At 41.1% G+C, this 15,650-nt stretch overlaps 1 protein-coding gene across 12 annotated transcripts in view; it reads right to left on the reverse strand.

Annotated features, from left to right (window-relative positions):
- The window catches only part of FOXP1 (forkhead box P1), a 495,960-nt gene that overhangs the window by 272,283 nt on the left and 208,027 nt on the right, over window positions 1-15,650 (reverse strand). For 8 of the 12 annotated variants that reach the window (XM_077820968.1, XM_077820966.1, XM_077820977.1 and 5 more), the window contains one exon: window positions 13,552-13,617. The gene's annotated coding sequence lies outside the window, so the exon portion shown is untranslated. The remainder of the gene's footprint in view (window positions 1-13,551; window positions 13,618-15,650) is intronic. The other 4 variants (XM_077820967.1, XM_077820965.1, XM_077820971.1 and 1 more) reach the window with 1 other exon arrangement.

Below are 15,650 nucleotides of genomic sequence, written 5' to 3' on the forward strand. Positions count from 1 at the left end.
CAATAACCCATATTTACCTTCTTCAAACAGATGTAATTATTACTTGCAAAGCAGATACTGTAATGCACACTACACAATTGAAGTATTACTATTATATTATTGTGATTTTCATAAAGTGATGCTGAAAAATAAGTCATAATAATACTCCTAAATTAACACTTTCCTTACATTAATTCCAACGATTTATAAAGTATGATGTTGGAAACTTTCAGTATAAACTCAGCAATGTATGAATCCTTTCTCTGTGGCAATGATCAAGAGCTTTTAAAGATAACTAAGTTGCATAAATGCTAAGAGTTTTATTTTAACCCCTCTAATTTAGCATATCAGGCTCAAGGTTGGATAGTACCAGTATATACACTCCCCACCTATTGTGAAGAATTAAAACCACAACGATTTAAAGACAGTGTCATCCTAGATTATCAGCACTGATTGAATTTAATTCATTTTGTGGTTTTAGCTCACCCCAGAGGGCTGCGTAAAATTTCAAAATGCTATAAAATACTATGAAAAAGTTGGAAAACAATTTTGAAATTTCACTTTCACAGGTTCATAACTGACCCATTTCTCATTTTGCAAAATTCTGTGACTTTTAGAAAGCAAATGTTTGAGCTAAACAGTTACCGAATAGCAAGAACATTTTCTAGAATAATTTCAAATCAAATTTAAGCCAAAATACTGATAAAAAGATAATGACAAATTTCACTAGGAAAAAAAACAAAAAAAAAAAAAAACCCCAAAACACTTATTTCAAAACAAGCCGACCGGTTTTCCATTATTTGTTTTGTTTCCTAAGGCTACGTCTATTCGTCCAGCTAAGGATGCGTCTCCCCTGCACATGTGCACCTCCTCCTATTAGCTCTCATTGAGCTAGTGCAAGTCTAAATAGCAGCATAGCTGCGGTAGCTCAGGAAGTGGCAGAAGAGACATGGCTGAGCCAGGCTGGTTTGTACTCAGCACAGCTCAGCCATCCCTTTAGTGCCTCCACCATAGCTATCACAGCCACACTGCTATTTATACTGGGCACTAGGCTGATGAGAGCTAGCATGAGCATGCATACAGGAGCAGGGCAATCACATCCCTTGCTTATAGTGTAGACAGAGTCTAAAAGAGGCCTTCCTCTCCCCCCGCTCCCCAACAAACAACTTTTTGTTCAAAATTTTTTGAATAATTACCATACCACGGTTTGCAAGTTTTTACTACTAGCTTTTGAGGTGACAGTGGGTTGTAGAATGGGATTATTAAAACCCTTTTTTCTAGGGTTGACAGCAAAAATATGTTGAGTCTGCACAACAGACAAAGGAGCTGTGTACTGTGTAAATAAGTAACTGCAGCATTTTCAGCACACGTGCTGTTTATGTGACCCCACCTTCCCTCTGAAGCATCACAAACAGCTTATCTAAGCTTAGTTGGAGGCCTTTTTAGTTTTATAGACCACTGATCCCATAGTTTTTTGTGGCACCAAGCACACAATACAGTAGTGGACTAAGTCGTCATGTTCCGAATCAATCCGGAGGGAAACTTCAATGCATGCTGCCAATACAGATGAAATAATTTAGCTCTTTTAAATTTGTATCAGGCAAATAATAGCCTCAAAATTGTCAGGTTAAAAAGTTTATTTTAGTTAAAGATAAAGATTTAGCATTTTTCTGTCAAATGCCATATAAATAAATAAATAAATAAATAAATATTATTCAGGAAATACATCTTGAAGTTTCAATTTTTTTGTGGCTGTGGAAGTCTCCTATGGATGCTGCCATTTTCCTGCCAAGTGGCAGGAGGTTTACAAAATTAGAACAGGAAAAACTCATTCAGCATGGAAACCAATGGGAAAAGCTATGGATTGTGAAGACTAATTAAAAACATGTATTTCTAATGTATTCTATTGTTAGATGGCATTCAGGAATTTCAACTGAAAACAGACAGCATGCACCTCTGTAGATAATCGTCAGAGAGAAAAGCGAACACGTTTCCTCCCTTAGGAAGGGGGAGTGTAATTCCAGTCTCTCTTTTTTCAGCCTGGCACTCTGAGATCACTGCTGGAATCTAGGCTGGTGATGAGCTCAGACTGCAGGCTGGTGGGTAGAGAAGTCAAACAACGGAGCTGAAGAAGTAGGGAAAGGGCAATAGCAGCGATTAGAGACACACCATTTCTCAGGGTCAGAGGAGACAGCAAAGTTGTGTAACTTCATCCAAAATTCCTATAAATTGTCTCACTCTTTAAAAAAGTCAATAAAAACAAAACACCATCACCTGAAAACCTGTCTACCCTACCTCTAGTTCAAGCTCTTAAATGAAATGAGCACTCAAAATATAGCACTGAGTGTGCCATCAGCTCTAACAGCAAAAATGTCCAACTGCTTGTCTGTAAGCAAGAAAATGGCAGCCTGCACAGAATAGGTGATTTTTATTTCTCTCTCCCCTCTGTCCCCCCGCCCAAACACATACATTTTGTTCAAGAAAGAGCTTGCATGTGTTTTGATAAAAGTGTCATTCATTCTGAAATTTTAGCATATAAAACATTAGTTTTTCTTGGGAAAAAAACTACACAGTAAGGGTTGATCAGATTGAACATAAGAACAGCCACACAAGGTCAGACCAATGGGCCATCTAGCCCAGTACTGTCTTCCAACAGTGGCCAAGGCTAGGTACTTCAGAGGGAATGAACTAAACAGGCAATCTTTGAGTGATCCATCCCGTCGCGCATTCCCGTTTCTGGCAAACAGAGGCTAGGGACACCATCCCTGCCCATCCTGGCTAATAGCCATTGCGGGACCTATCCTCCACGAATTTATCTAGATCTTTTTTGAACCCTGTTGTAGTCTTGGCCTTCACAACATCTTCTAGCAAAGAGTTCCCAATTCCCATATTTTAAAGGCCCGTGGACAAATTCCCTGGTGGTGTAAGTGTACACAGCTCTATTGGTACCAGATGCAAAACAGAAGCCCTGACACACTGTGGTCTTCTACTACCCCAGCTGTTGTGAGCCCTGGCCTGTCAGGGCAGAGGCCTCCAATACCTACCCTCTGAGATTTGGCAGGTAGGGAAAAAAACTGACTTTCATATGAGCTGATGTGGATGAGTGTTTGGAAACCAGGTTTAATGGCACATAGCAGAGCTGTCTGTTTCAGGACACTATGTTGGGCATCATCACAAGAGGGATGAGCATTATCTGTGGAGTTACTAAGCTTAATATGCAATGGTTAAGGATGCTGTAAAGTTCCACATCGTTAAACATGGAGATTGAGAAGTCCGCCTGATTAGCCTGCAGACCTTGCCAGGGATGATCTGCAATTGCAGACCTCAAACTCCACAGGCAATCTGCATGTAACCTGAACATTTAGTAGCTTTTCTGAATAGGTACTATTCCCAGAGCATACAAGCTCCAGGTAGTGTTACCATGAAGCTCTGTTCTTTAAGCCAAAACTACTTGGCTTAAGAAGCTTATAAACTTCACCAGTTATGTCCATGGTGAGTGTAATATCCTTGAATCAACTCTATTCATTTTACAAAACTAGAAGCTATACCATGTGTTTTTGTGACATTTCTAAGTTGCTTGAACTAGACAACTTAACTAAAAGACCTTACAAACTAGTGCACAGGATAAACCTACAGAATTTGTAATCCCATTGGAGCAACTCTATAAAAGCTATTGGGGTTTTTATAAACTCTGCAAAGTATTCATGGGGCGCTCAGAGATTCGAGTCTTTTACGGAATACATTCAAAATTAATTCCCCATACATGTCCTAGACCTTGAAGGACAAATGACCAAAATAAATTCAGCAGCTCCTGGCCAAGTCATTTTTGAGCACCCAACTTTCAAAGAGAGAAAAAATAACGAGGCCAGATTCTGCTCTCAGGTGCACCAATGCAAATCAGAATAATTCCTTTAGCTTCAAAACACTTTGTCCAATTAATATCAAACTTTCCTTCAAAGTCTTACTCTGAGAGGATAAATGATTTTTTGAGACTGTTAAAGGAAGATCAATAGCAGACTTGTGGAATCTCACTCATGGTCTTACCCTATCTGTCTCTCATAACTGACTTTATAGACATACTTACCATTCTTACAACTTCTGTAAGACCTCTCACAGGGCTTATAATGTTCTCCAAACCAGAGCTCTCAGGGGTTCAAAATGTTCTTAACAAGCAAGTCCAAAATCAACCACCTACGCTCCTTTTAAAAAAAACAACCACCACCAACCAAGTACTCCTGGGCACCAGATTTCATTGAAATGTAAAACCAATTTGCGATTTCTGGGCCCATCAGTTTTTCAGATATGTCTTCCAAAAGAACATATCTGGATACTTTTCAAAACTGCAAAATCCACCGAATATTTTTAAGCCCTCCAAATCAAAAACATATTGTCTATTTACAGGAGTCAAACCGAAACAAAGAACAGCAGCAGCACCACAAAATCCCCTAGCAGAAGAATAAGCACAAGACATTTTATACAAAAAGAACTTTTCAAGTGAGAGAGGGATCAGATAGGTAGCACTGAGTACCCCAAAAAAAAAAAGTCTTACCACCTAACCCATTGATTTATTTATAGGATTTGTACTATAGTGTTTTCCATTTTCAAAGACTGCTACCAATATTATCGAAAGCATTGCCTACACGTGAAAATTCCACTGTTGGAGCTGTTCTATTATCAGAAGCTACTGTACCTGTGCACATAATTCCCCCCTCCCCATAAGTGGGATTAACTAATCCTCAACATCCCGCGAATTAGGTACAACAGATAAAGATTCATACTATTGAAGTAGAAAGAGTAAAAACAGAGAATCCTCTAACCTTTTTAAAAAGGGCGTGGAGGAGGGCTGAGGAGGAGGAAGGCAGCCAATTTCTCTTTTGAAAAAAAAAAAAACCTGAAAAACAACTCACCAAATTTCAGCCAGAACAGATTCTGGAGACCAAATTATAAACTGATTATATTAATGATTTGTAATGGAAATGACGCCAGAGCCTTAGTTACAAATGTTCAAATGTTTGTGCTCCCAAAATAAAAAAGTAAACAGTGAGCTCAAAGTCAAATGACTATTTTGAGCAATTACGAAGAATTTGTACAAAGCACACTGAAAAAAAAAATACATGGGCATGAGAGGTGAGACACTCCCAACTTACAATTCACAGATTTACAGGGAGGAACCCTTCCCAATTTAACATCCTGGATGTGGTGACTGAAGCTCCGGCCATTAAAGGTAGAGAAATATGCCTTCACGTGTGGGAATCACAAATGTGGACAGGCAACCCGTGCCAAAGAAGTCTTTTTTTAAAATGCCTTGGCTTTAATAGCTTGCAAATGAAGAGGGTGGTATTGTAATGACCACTGACGTCACGGATGTTGTAATGTTGCCACTGTAACATAACACTGCTACAATAAGCTAAAATAAATATGCCGGGAAGACATGCCTTGGTGTAAGGCAAAAGGCCACTCCGTCATTAAGAGGCGACCAAAGTGTGCCATACCTGACAAAATCTGGTTTCTGCAGTCATTTCCCCATCCAACTCAGAACCTTACTGCACAAAAGTGGGTACTGCACTGCATTCTTGGAGACAGGCTCCAATTTTTATAGCAGGGGGGCTGAAAGCCACTGAACAAAACTGTAAACTCTCTATATGATGGAAACCACTTCAAGCCAGGGGGTGCTGCTGCACCCTTAACACTGCTAGTTCCAGCACCTTTGCGTAAGTGGTGTACCCAGTACCCATGTCCACCACAGAGCAACGACTGGCATGAGGGGTTAAAGAGAGTCCAACAGCCTCCGATGAAGGAGTAAGAATGTGCTCCAACTTTTCGTTCATGGCCTTTTTTTTTTTTTTTCCCAACTCTGTTTCCCAAGCCAGGTGGGCTTGCTAGGGGGCAGGTCTACACTTAAAAACACTGCATCGGAGCAGCTGCACCATTACAGCACTTAAGTAAAGACACTCCTACATTGACGGGAGATTTCTCCTGTCTGCATAGTTCATCCACCTCCTTCAGAGGCAGTCGCTACGTTAGCAAGAGAAGCTCTCCCGTCAACATAGCGTTGTCTACTGTGGGGGAGAGGGGGAAAGAGACTAGGTCAGTATAACTACTTTGCTGAGGGTGTGGGTTTTTTACATTCCTGAGCAACATAGTTATAAAGATATAGGTCTAGAGCAGTGGTTCCCAAACTTGTTCCGCCGCTTGTGCAGGGAAAGCCCCTGGCAGGCCAGGCCGCTTTGTTTACCTGCCACGTCCACAGGTTCGGCCGATCGCGGCTCCCAGTGGCCGTGGTTCGCCGCTCCAGGCCCATGGGAGCTGCTGGAAGCGGCAGCCAGTACGTCCCTCGGCGCGCGCCGCTTCCAGCAGCTCCCATTGGCCAATCATCTTTCTGGATTTTTGATACATGCAACCACCTCTGATCACTGCAAATAATTTGAACCAATGATGAGCCCATCAAAGAGTATGCATTTCAGTCTTAACCTAGATACTGAAAAGTAACAGTGTGGCTAAAGATCAGAATAATAGTTTCTCAATCTAGAGGCACATGCTAACCACCAAGCCACGACGCTTCATTGTGTGGTTAATATTATAGATTTGAAATGGGATGATGGTAAATTGTAAGCATGGAGTAATACAAGCCACCACCTGGTAGATACTTGATAAGGGCTTAAATAAAATACATTAGAGAAGTGGAAGAAAGACTGTAGAATTAAATAAAGAACTCACTAAATCTTGCTCACTTTGTTCACTTGAGTAGCCCTGTTGAAACCAAGAATGATTTTGCCCAAGAACAAAACATAGAAGGATCAGAACCTGTTACTTATTATCCTAAAAACGGAGAGACATGTTTTCCTACTAGACCACTTGCAACATTATTATATATAGCAGTAGTTTTCAACTTGTGGTCCACGGACCACCGGGGGTCCACAGCCTATGTCTAAGATTTCCAAAGGGGTCCGCTCCTCCATTTGAAAATTTTTAAGGGCCCACAAATGAGAAAAATGTTGAAAACCGCTGATATATAGAGTAGTGGGGAGTGGGGTGGGCAAGGCCAAAAGTATGTAAACAAAACATGTTCTCACAGTTCTCCTGAGATCATTAATGCCAGCAGATAATAGTTTAGAGAGAACAACTCTGACAAATCTTTGAAGTCTTCAGTACAGCATTCCAACAGCTCATGCTAATGAGATTTGTTCAAAAACTTTTCCAAAATGCCTTCATTTATTTTATTAATCTTCCTGATCAAATGGCTTCAGAAAAATCACAGTTCTACCCATTTCTAGACTAAACTCCTTATGAAACTAGGTATAGATTTAAATTAGTATTTTGTTGTCAGAGGAGTGCACTGAGTCTGAGTTTGTCCATCCCACAACATGCAGATGTAACATAGCTTCTGTAACTATAGATTATAGAGATTCAGATAAATTCACTCTGAATTCCGCAGCATCTTTCATCTGAGGATCTCAAGTGCTTTACAATTACTAAATCTCACAGTACGTCTAATGACATCAAGCAGGAGGTTGGTACACCCCATTTTAGGGATGGGCACACAAACCAGTCAAATTACTTCACCAAAGTCGCACAGTGAGCTAGCAGCAAATTTGAGACTAAAATCCAGGAGTACTAAATGCAAGTTTCCCGTGCTAACCACTAAAACGCACTGTTTTCCGACTTTTCACATTAAGCAGTATAGTGTATATAGGCACCAATCCCAAAAGTGGCCATCCTAGCACTGTGTATGTAAAAGAGAATCACTGGGAGGCTTTGTCATGTAATGATCAGAGCAAAATCACTGGGAATCAGGACTCCTGGTTTCTATTTTCAGCTCTCCCACTGGATTTTCAGCCTGACCGTAGTCACTTGACTTCTCTGCTTACTCATCGGTATACTCCTCGGTTTACTCATTTATAAATTGGTATGTACTAATACACTTATTCACTCACTCACTCTTTCTCACACATACGTGCACCCAGGGGTATTGTATCATTGCTGTTTCATAGTGAGATCCTTGAGTGAAAGAAGCTAAGCACTAAAGGGAAGAATTACTCTTATAAATTCTAATATTTTTACTATCAAAGGCATCACTGGCCCCTATTGTTCTGTGCATAGGTCTCTCCCTGGCTGTGCAGCAGGTGGGAGAAGCCACTTCCATAACAGCCTATCCCCTTCCTACATTCCCACTGGGGGATTGGGGAGCCACACACAGGAAAGGGGAGAGCCAGGTCCATGAGTGTACTTGGCACATCATGTCCCCAAACCTGTAGCAACAAGGAGCAACCTTCTCAAAGTTAGCATATTTTGAGGCTGTCTTAAGTTTTGCATAGAGCCCTGATTATGGGAGCTCTGCAGACAGCTGCCAGCAGGGGAAACCAGAAGAGGGATGTATGGAAGTGTCACTGTGCCATGCCTTTGTTACATATTCGGTCAGGGAGTGGCTCTTCCCCTCTTCAAACAAGCTGGTGGGAACTCTAAGAGAGAAATCTCTGGCTTCCTACATGGGTTATTTTCCATAAAGAAAAATGGTGTGGCCTATTTTATCATGCAGTGGAGAGAAAAACCTTTTGGCTCATCTTTATGTCACACTTAAGGGGACAGAAAAAAGGTAGAGCAGCATTTACTTGTTCTGCCCTGTAGAGAAAAAATATAAGAGCACGAACTGAGCTCAGACCCAAAGATTAATTTGTTGATTGTCTCACTGGATCCTGAATTACAAGCAGCTACAGTTTTGTTATCAATATTTAATCACCATTTAACTCTGCCATGCATTAAGAGTTGAAATTTTAAACTAAGTGTAACTTTGCAAAATCCTTTTGTGTTGATTTTTTCTCGTTAGGGGTTTTCTAAAGGATACTATCTCTTCTATCTTGAAAGTCTGCATGTACCTTTTGTTATCAATAATGTACAACTTTAGTAACATGTTTTTGTACTTTCCAATTTTGCAGCATGCAAGCTATCCCTGACTTACAATGCCTACTGAATTTGTTTGGTTACCAAAAATGCCTTTATGTAACATTTAAACAAATGACTACTGCAGGAAAACTAACATTATTGAGCATATTTCTCTATAAATACATTTCCCTCCTCTCCTTATGGAAAAAAAATCAATATTTTAATTCTGATTCTCACTTTGAAGAAAACTGACTCTGGTTTGTAAAGCAATTTAATTAGACATTATGATTAACAATGTTTAATAAAGGAGAATACAAACATCTGAATGCTGAAGGTTTAACCATCAAAACCCCTTACTATGTTTATTCAGTTATTTTTGTCACTGTGCATTCTTCAGAGCTCACACAAAAAATACTTGGAGCTAAAAAATCTCCTGCACCACCCTTGTCCTCTCATCCGACTCTGTATGCCTGAGACCAGATTTCCATGCAGTTCTGGGAAGCAGAGGACCATACAACTGTTGCTGAAGAAGTGAAGAGCATTGCTTTGTGAATGCACTGAGCCACTTTATCTACTAACACAGAAGATGGGATTCACCTGAAATTCAGTAATCAAGCAGTTGAGCTCAATTTCAAATCAACCAAACCCTTAACCCTTCTTATCTCAGTGACACCACTCTAATTAGGACTCCGTTACCATTTCCATTATGAACTCCTTTTACCATGGTTTATTATCTTTGCAGCGTCGACTCCCACCACGCTGAAACTCGATCTGCAGCTTCTCAGCCCAGGGTGTCAATTGTTTTGTATTTATTTTATATTTGGTAAAAAGAGAGACCAGTTTTGCCGTCACTGAAATCACCGTGTAAAGTCATGCCATTGGCGTCACTGGGAGCCGGACCGGATCCATAATTGGCCATGGAAACAAGTCTTGGCATTTCAGAACAACTCTGCATGCTGTTAAATTGCGTGTTCTGCCGTGCATTTTGGCAACATCACCTTCTCATGATCGGTCCACCACTGCGGCGGGCTGGTCCCTGGATTGGGAATAGGTTGACACCAGCCATTGCTGCAGGGGCCACATGCGGGGCCTTGCGTGGAGGACCACATATGTGCAAGCCGCCACGCGGCCTAGCTGGTGCAGGCACACCCTGGTCGTTGTCAGGGGAAACACAGACACTTCCGCAATAAGGTCTATCAGGGCCTGAAACCTGACCAATGGTAGGAACGCTCTCGCCCGGGTCGAGTCGAGCACGGCCCCAATGAATTCTATCCTTTGAACTGGAACTAACATGGACTTTTTGTGGTTGACCAGTAGTCCCAAGGAGCAGCACATGGCTTGTAGTACAGGAATGTTGTGTTGGACCTGAGCCTTGTAGTTGCCTTTGACCAGCCAATTGTCAAGGGAGGGGTAAATCTGGATACCTTGACACCTGAGGTAGGCTATAACTACCTCCATGCACTTGGTAAATACCCTTGGTGCTGTAGCCAGGCCAAACTGAAAGACTGCAAACTGGTAGTGGGACGAACTAACCGTAAAACGGAGAAAGCGTCTGTGTCCTGGGAAGATCTCTATGTGAAAGTATGCGTCTTTCAGGTAGAGGACAGAATACCAGTCTCCCGGATCCAGGGAGGGGATAATGGAGGCCAGAGAGACCATGAGAAACTTTAGCTTCCTTAGGTAGCTATTGAGGTCTAAAAGGTCCAGGATGGGACGCAGCCCATCCTTGGCTTTTGGGATCAGAAAATATCAAGAACAGAAATCTTTGTTCCGGTAAGGAGGTGGGACCTTCTCCACCCTCTCCAGCTGTAAGAGCCCCTGAACCTCCTGTTCGAGAACAGAAGGGTCCCTGAAGCTGATGAAGGCTCACCTCTGTATTCAGGCTTCCAGGCAAGGAACAGGGTGGGCTGCATCATTCGACATGAGCTGAAGCCCAACTTCCTGACAGGGGAGATGAGCTGCCCAGCGCAGGTCTTAGCTCGCCCCCAGCCCTGTCCTTCCCCTTGCGGGGAGTAGGAGACCATCCTCCACCGGCTTTCGACTTCTTGGCCAGGGCCATGGATGGGGATCAGTGCTGGCTTGTCGGCGTGTGGCACTACACACTGATGCAGTGGTGCTGGGTGCCGAGTTGGACCTTTGCTCTGGGACCAGAGCGAGTGCTGACTCCATCAGGAGCGCTTGGAGTCTGAACTCAAGCTCTTAGTCCTAGGTTCAAAGGACTTGCAAATTCGACACTTATCACTTATGTGCCCTTCACCAAGGCACCTGAGACAGGTACTATGCGGATCGCTCACTGGCATGGGCCATTTACAGTAATCGGAGGGCTTAAAGCCTGGGGACCAGGGCATGCCTCGTCCCCTAGCTAAGTCCCCGATGGGACTAACGAAACTCTAAACTACTGCTAAAGGCTAACTAACTCAACTACTAACTATGTACACTAACTTTACAAGAACTTTAGTTCGTACAAACGAAGCCTAAGCAATGCTAGTAAGAGCAGCGAACGGTCCGTGCACCGTCACTGGCAGCAAGAAGGAACTGAGGGTGGGGGGAGTCGGCCCATGTGGGGGCCGCTCCAGAGGACACCAGAGCCACTCCCCTACGGATACTGCTGAGGGAAAAACTTCCGGCACTGGTGCATGTGGCGAGCACACACACCTAATGTGGAACAGACATGAGCAAGCACTCGAAGAAGTGGTAGATTCTCCAAGATGTCTTCAGATCAAGTCTAGATGCTTTTCTGGAAGATGTGTAACAAGCTGCGCTTTAGTCAAAACACAAGTTACTGGGCTTAATACCTGGGGGAACTGGATTAAATGTAATCATCTGTGATATACAGGAGGTCAGACTAGATCATCTAATGGTCCCTTCTGGCCTTATACATTACGATTCTGACTCATCGAAGCTACTCAGTATTACATGATGCATGCAAGAGGACAAGCCCAAGCATGTGTTGTATCATAGCTACCGTAACACAAAGTATCCTTGCTTTTGCAGAGATGTAGGTCAGAAACTTCAGGTTAGTTTAAAACATTGTTTTGTACTGCAAATAGTATTCCTAAACTCACATATATCATGTAATAGGATGTCCACATATTGCAGCATTAAGCTCTTCTGTACAAGCATACGGTAAAGCATGAGGGGGTCTAATGTATCCCAGTGTGCAAAGTTTTTCGTTATGCATCAGGCCAATTTAAATCAAGCCAAAAGGAGAAACAAAACAGCTATATGCCTTGGACTGTGATCTTATCAGGGCAGGGTCTGTCCCTTCTCGAATGTCTGAAAAATACCTAAGACATCCGAGGCACCCCTTAAGCAAACAATAATAATATCCACATTCCAAGGAAAGGCATACCGTGTTGCTGACATAAACCACAGGAACAGCCATAGATTGCAATATTCACTTGAACTCCATGAATTTCATCCTGTCTGAATAGATTTTTTTTTTTTTTTTTTTGGCAACAAAGAGCTAAAGAACCCATTATCCATAAATCTATTTTAAGTTGAAACAGAAGAGAATGCGTTGAGATTTTTTTCCTTAACATGTTTTTTTAAAAAATAAATAAATAAAAATAGCTCTAATTCTTTGATATATTTAATCATTCTGTAAAATTCTAAATTTAAAATGAAATCATCATTTTATATTCAAAGAAGGTCAAGAGAACAGCACTGACATCACAGTGAACGGCAGCCACTGCTTAACGGTTACATCAGTGTCGCTTGTTGCTATGGTGCTTAACCGACTATTAATTTCTGAAAGAAGGTGATTATAAAGCAGCCATATGAACCTCAGTCAGATGACACCACTTCAATACCAAACACTGACATGCGTTACTCCTGTCTTCTGCAAGTTAATTTTATGAATCACTACTTTTGTGATGTTAATATTCCTTTCTAACTTTAAACTTACAAAAGTCAACAAAAAGAAAAGCAAGGAGTTAAGGTAGAAGGGAAGGATTTTCATATTTTTTTAAAGAAAGAACGCTTTCAGGGAGCTGATTTGTTTTGTTTTCTTTTAGATATGCCCCAAAAGACCAAAAAGCATGCATTTTAACTGTTACAAGGATAAGTAGTAGTAACTAGATTAAGAGCCAAATTCTGCTCTTACGCTGCTGTGTTAGCCCAAATCAAAGCAGCCATAATGCCAATTTGACCATCCCTTGGGATTCATCTTATATAAATGGAGTCTTCAGCTGGCTAGGAGACAGTAGCATCTCTGACACCACTCAGTGCGGGAGGAGTGGGGCATCTTTGAGAGAGAGGGTATGACATGATCCCCAGCTGCAGGGAGAGCCAGTTGGATAATAGACAGCCAACATAAATTAGAGAAGACTGCTCTCATTTAGACTGAGGACAAGATTGGTGGCCAAATGGCCCCAGAGGCAGCTGGACGTGAGCCAAAAGGGCCACCTTTGTGCTTCTTTCCCTAAGTTTCAACAGAGGGTCTAACTCATTGGTTTAGTTGGGAGATGAACACGGTTTAAGTTAGGGCAGAATATGGTTAGAAAAGTGTGTTAGAGCCCAATCCTACAGTCCTTACTCACGCAAGCATTCCCATTTAAATCTAGGGGCTACTTCTTTAAATCCAGGGGCTACTTCCGCAAGTAAGAAATATGCATGGGTTTTGCAGGATTGGGCCCATATATAGGCAGATCAGTCTATACAAACTAAGTGCAAAATGGTATTTGTATTTACCTACTTTAGTTGCTTCTGCAAAGCAATCTTCAGTTCCAGCCACCCAAAAAGGTCACTCTTCTTACCCTGGAGACAAAGAGGATACCACAATGTCATTGGCAGATCAGTGCTAGCGACAACATCTGAAGCATTTTCATTGTTACCACATTAGCAAGTACAAACATAAATAAAACAACAAATGAATTCAATTGTGTTTAATGGTGAATGACTTTCAGAGAGAGTTAATAAAAACAATAAAGTCACAGGACTGCTGCTTATCAGTACCAGCCAGCGTGAGGCTCTTCGGTTCAACAAGAACAATGTGGCGTTTGGGGGGAGGGAAGGGGGGCAGAGGAAAAAAATCCCTGAAGATGAGACACCTTTGTTCTCTACCATAAACTTTCTTAATCTTGATGTCTATCAATTTAGTTTCACTTTGAATAATATATGACTCACGTCCTTTGTTTCAGAACGCAGACTTGCTTGAATAGGTCTCTGCTTAGTTAATTTGTGTGTGTGTGTGTTTGTAACCCCTGTAATTCTATTTATGTTCTCTCTGTCGTCCTCCCCCCGCCCCCTTTCCAAAAGATACAGTCCTGGAGGAGATGCATCTGTCATGCTTAATTCAGAAAGTAGTTTACTGGTATTTGGGGTGTTCAGGTCCTCTTTTTACACCAAGTGCACAGGGTTAATAAGAAAAATGGGTGTCAGTAAAAAATAGAGTAGAAAGGAAGAACAGCAAGTGTGTTACAACCTATATCGCTGCATCTTGTGTACTCTCTCTTATGCAAAACACTATGTAATCCTTTAAGAAACATGACAATCTGCCACTTTCTGTTCACGTAATTGGGATCAACATATGGTAGAAGAGAAAAGAAAAACATTTGTTTATTAATTTAGATCAAGTTACTAACAGTGTTTAGAATTAATTCCATGTCAATTGACCAAAAGCATTAATAGAATAAAACTATAACATAATTTAACTGAAATGTTGATCTTCTAAACAGTGTGCAGAAGTACACGTAATATCTAATGTTAATTCATTAGAGGCAGACAAATATGCAAGCATTTGCTGATATAGACAATGTAACATGAAACAGAAACTCAACGAAATTTTAGTGTGTGAAATAATAAGGCTGCATAAAACTTTGTTTCACAAAATTCACACGATAAAGGTGGGGTCCTTTGGGAGTGTTTGTGAAACTGATCAACTGACAGAGTATGCCATTTCCAGGATCTGGTGCAGCTTTTTGCCATCCATTTTACTCAGGGGTGGGGTGGGGGAGCCTGCCTTTCAGAAGGAAATTCATTTATTTACCATTTATTCTGCAAACACAGACAATTTTCACAATTACATGTCACCTTTACACCTCTGAAAAATGACATTTTTAGCAAGACAAAAATGGTTAAAATCAAGATGAAAATGGAAAGTACTGTATTTTGATTTTTTGCTCATTTGCAAAAATTAGATGATTTTTTTAAACACCTCTAATGAGAAGTTTCACATAGTTCTCATAATAAAATATTGGAGACTAAGGTCCAAGATCTATAAGCGCTTGCAAGCAGTCCCACTGGCTTCAGTGGGATTACTTGGGTAAGTAAAGATTTTCTTGATTGAGGCCTGAAAAGACAGGCACAATATTAACAGCACAATAGGTAGGTCTCACCTTCAAACATCAAAACCTTGCAAGTAAAATACATGAACTCTGACATACTATTTACTGTTAGAGTCACGGCAATAAAGGTTTTTACTCCACTTTGGTGGAAATATGATCTTGATCAGGTCCTTTAAATCTATTTTCATGTTTATCAGTTCTGTTGTATCTATTTTCTGGATGTTTAAGGCAAACCTGTGGTACTGCACTTTGCAACACAGAATAGGTTGGCAGGATACAAGTAGACCATTTTAAAATTGAATTAAAAAAAAAAACAAAATACCTGAAAATGACTACTTCAAATAAAGTTGTCTCTTGGTAATGTCTCAAATCCCATATAACATTTGCCCATTTTTCTAAACACCTGTGGAGCATATTCAGTACACATGCTACAAAAAAACCCAAACAACCCCAAACTAGTGTTTGCTCAAGGGAGGCAAGCATGGTTTAGCAACTTGAACGCAG

This window comes from Eretmochelys imbricata, chromosome 7, assembly GCF_965152235.1.
Source record: "Eretmochelys imbricata isolate rEreImb1 chromosome 7, rEreImb1.hap1, whole genome shotgun sequence".
NCBI lineage: Eukaryota > Metazoa > Chordata > Testudines > Cheloniidae > Eretmochelys > Eretmochelys imbricata.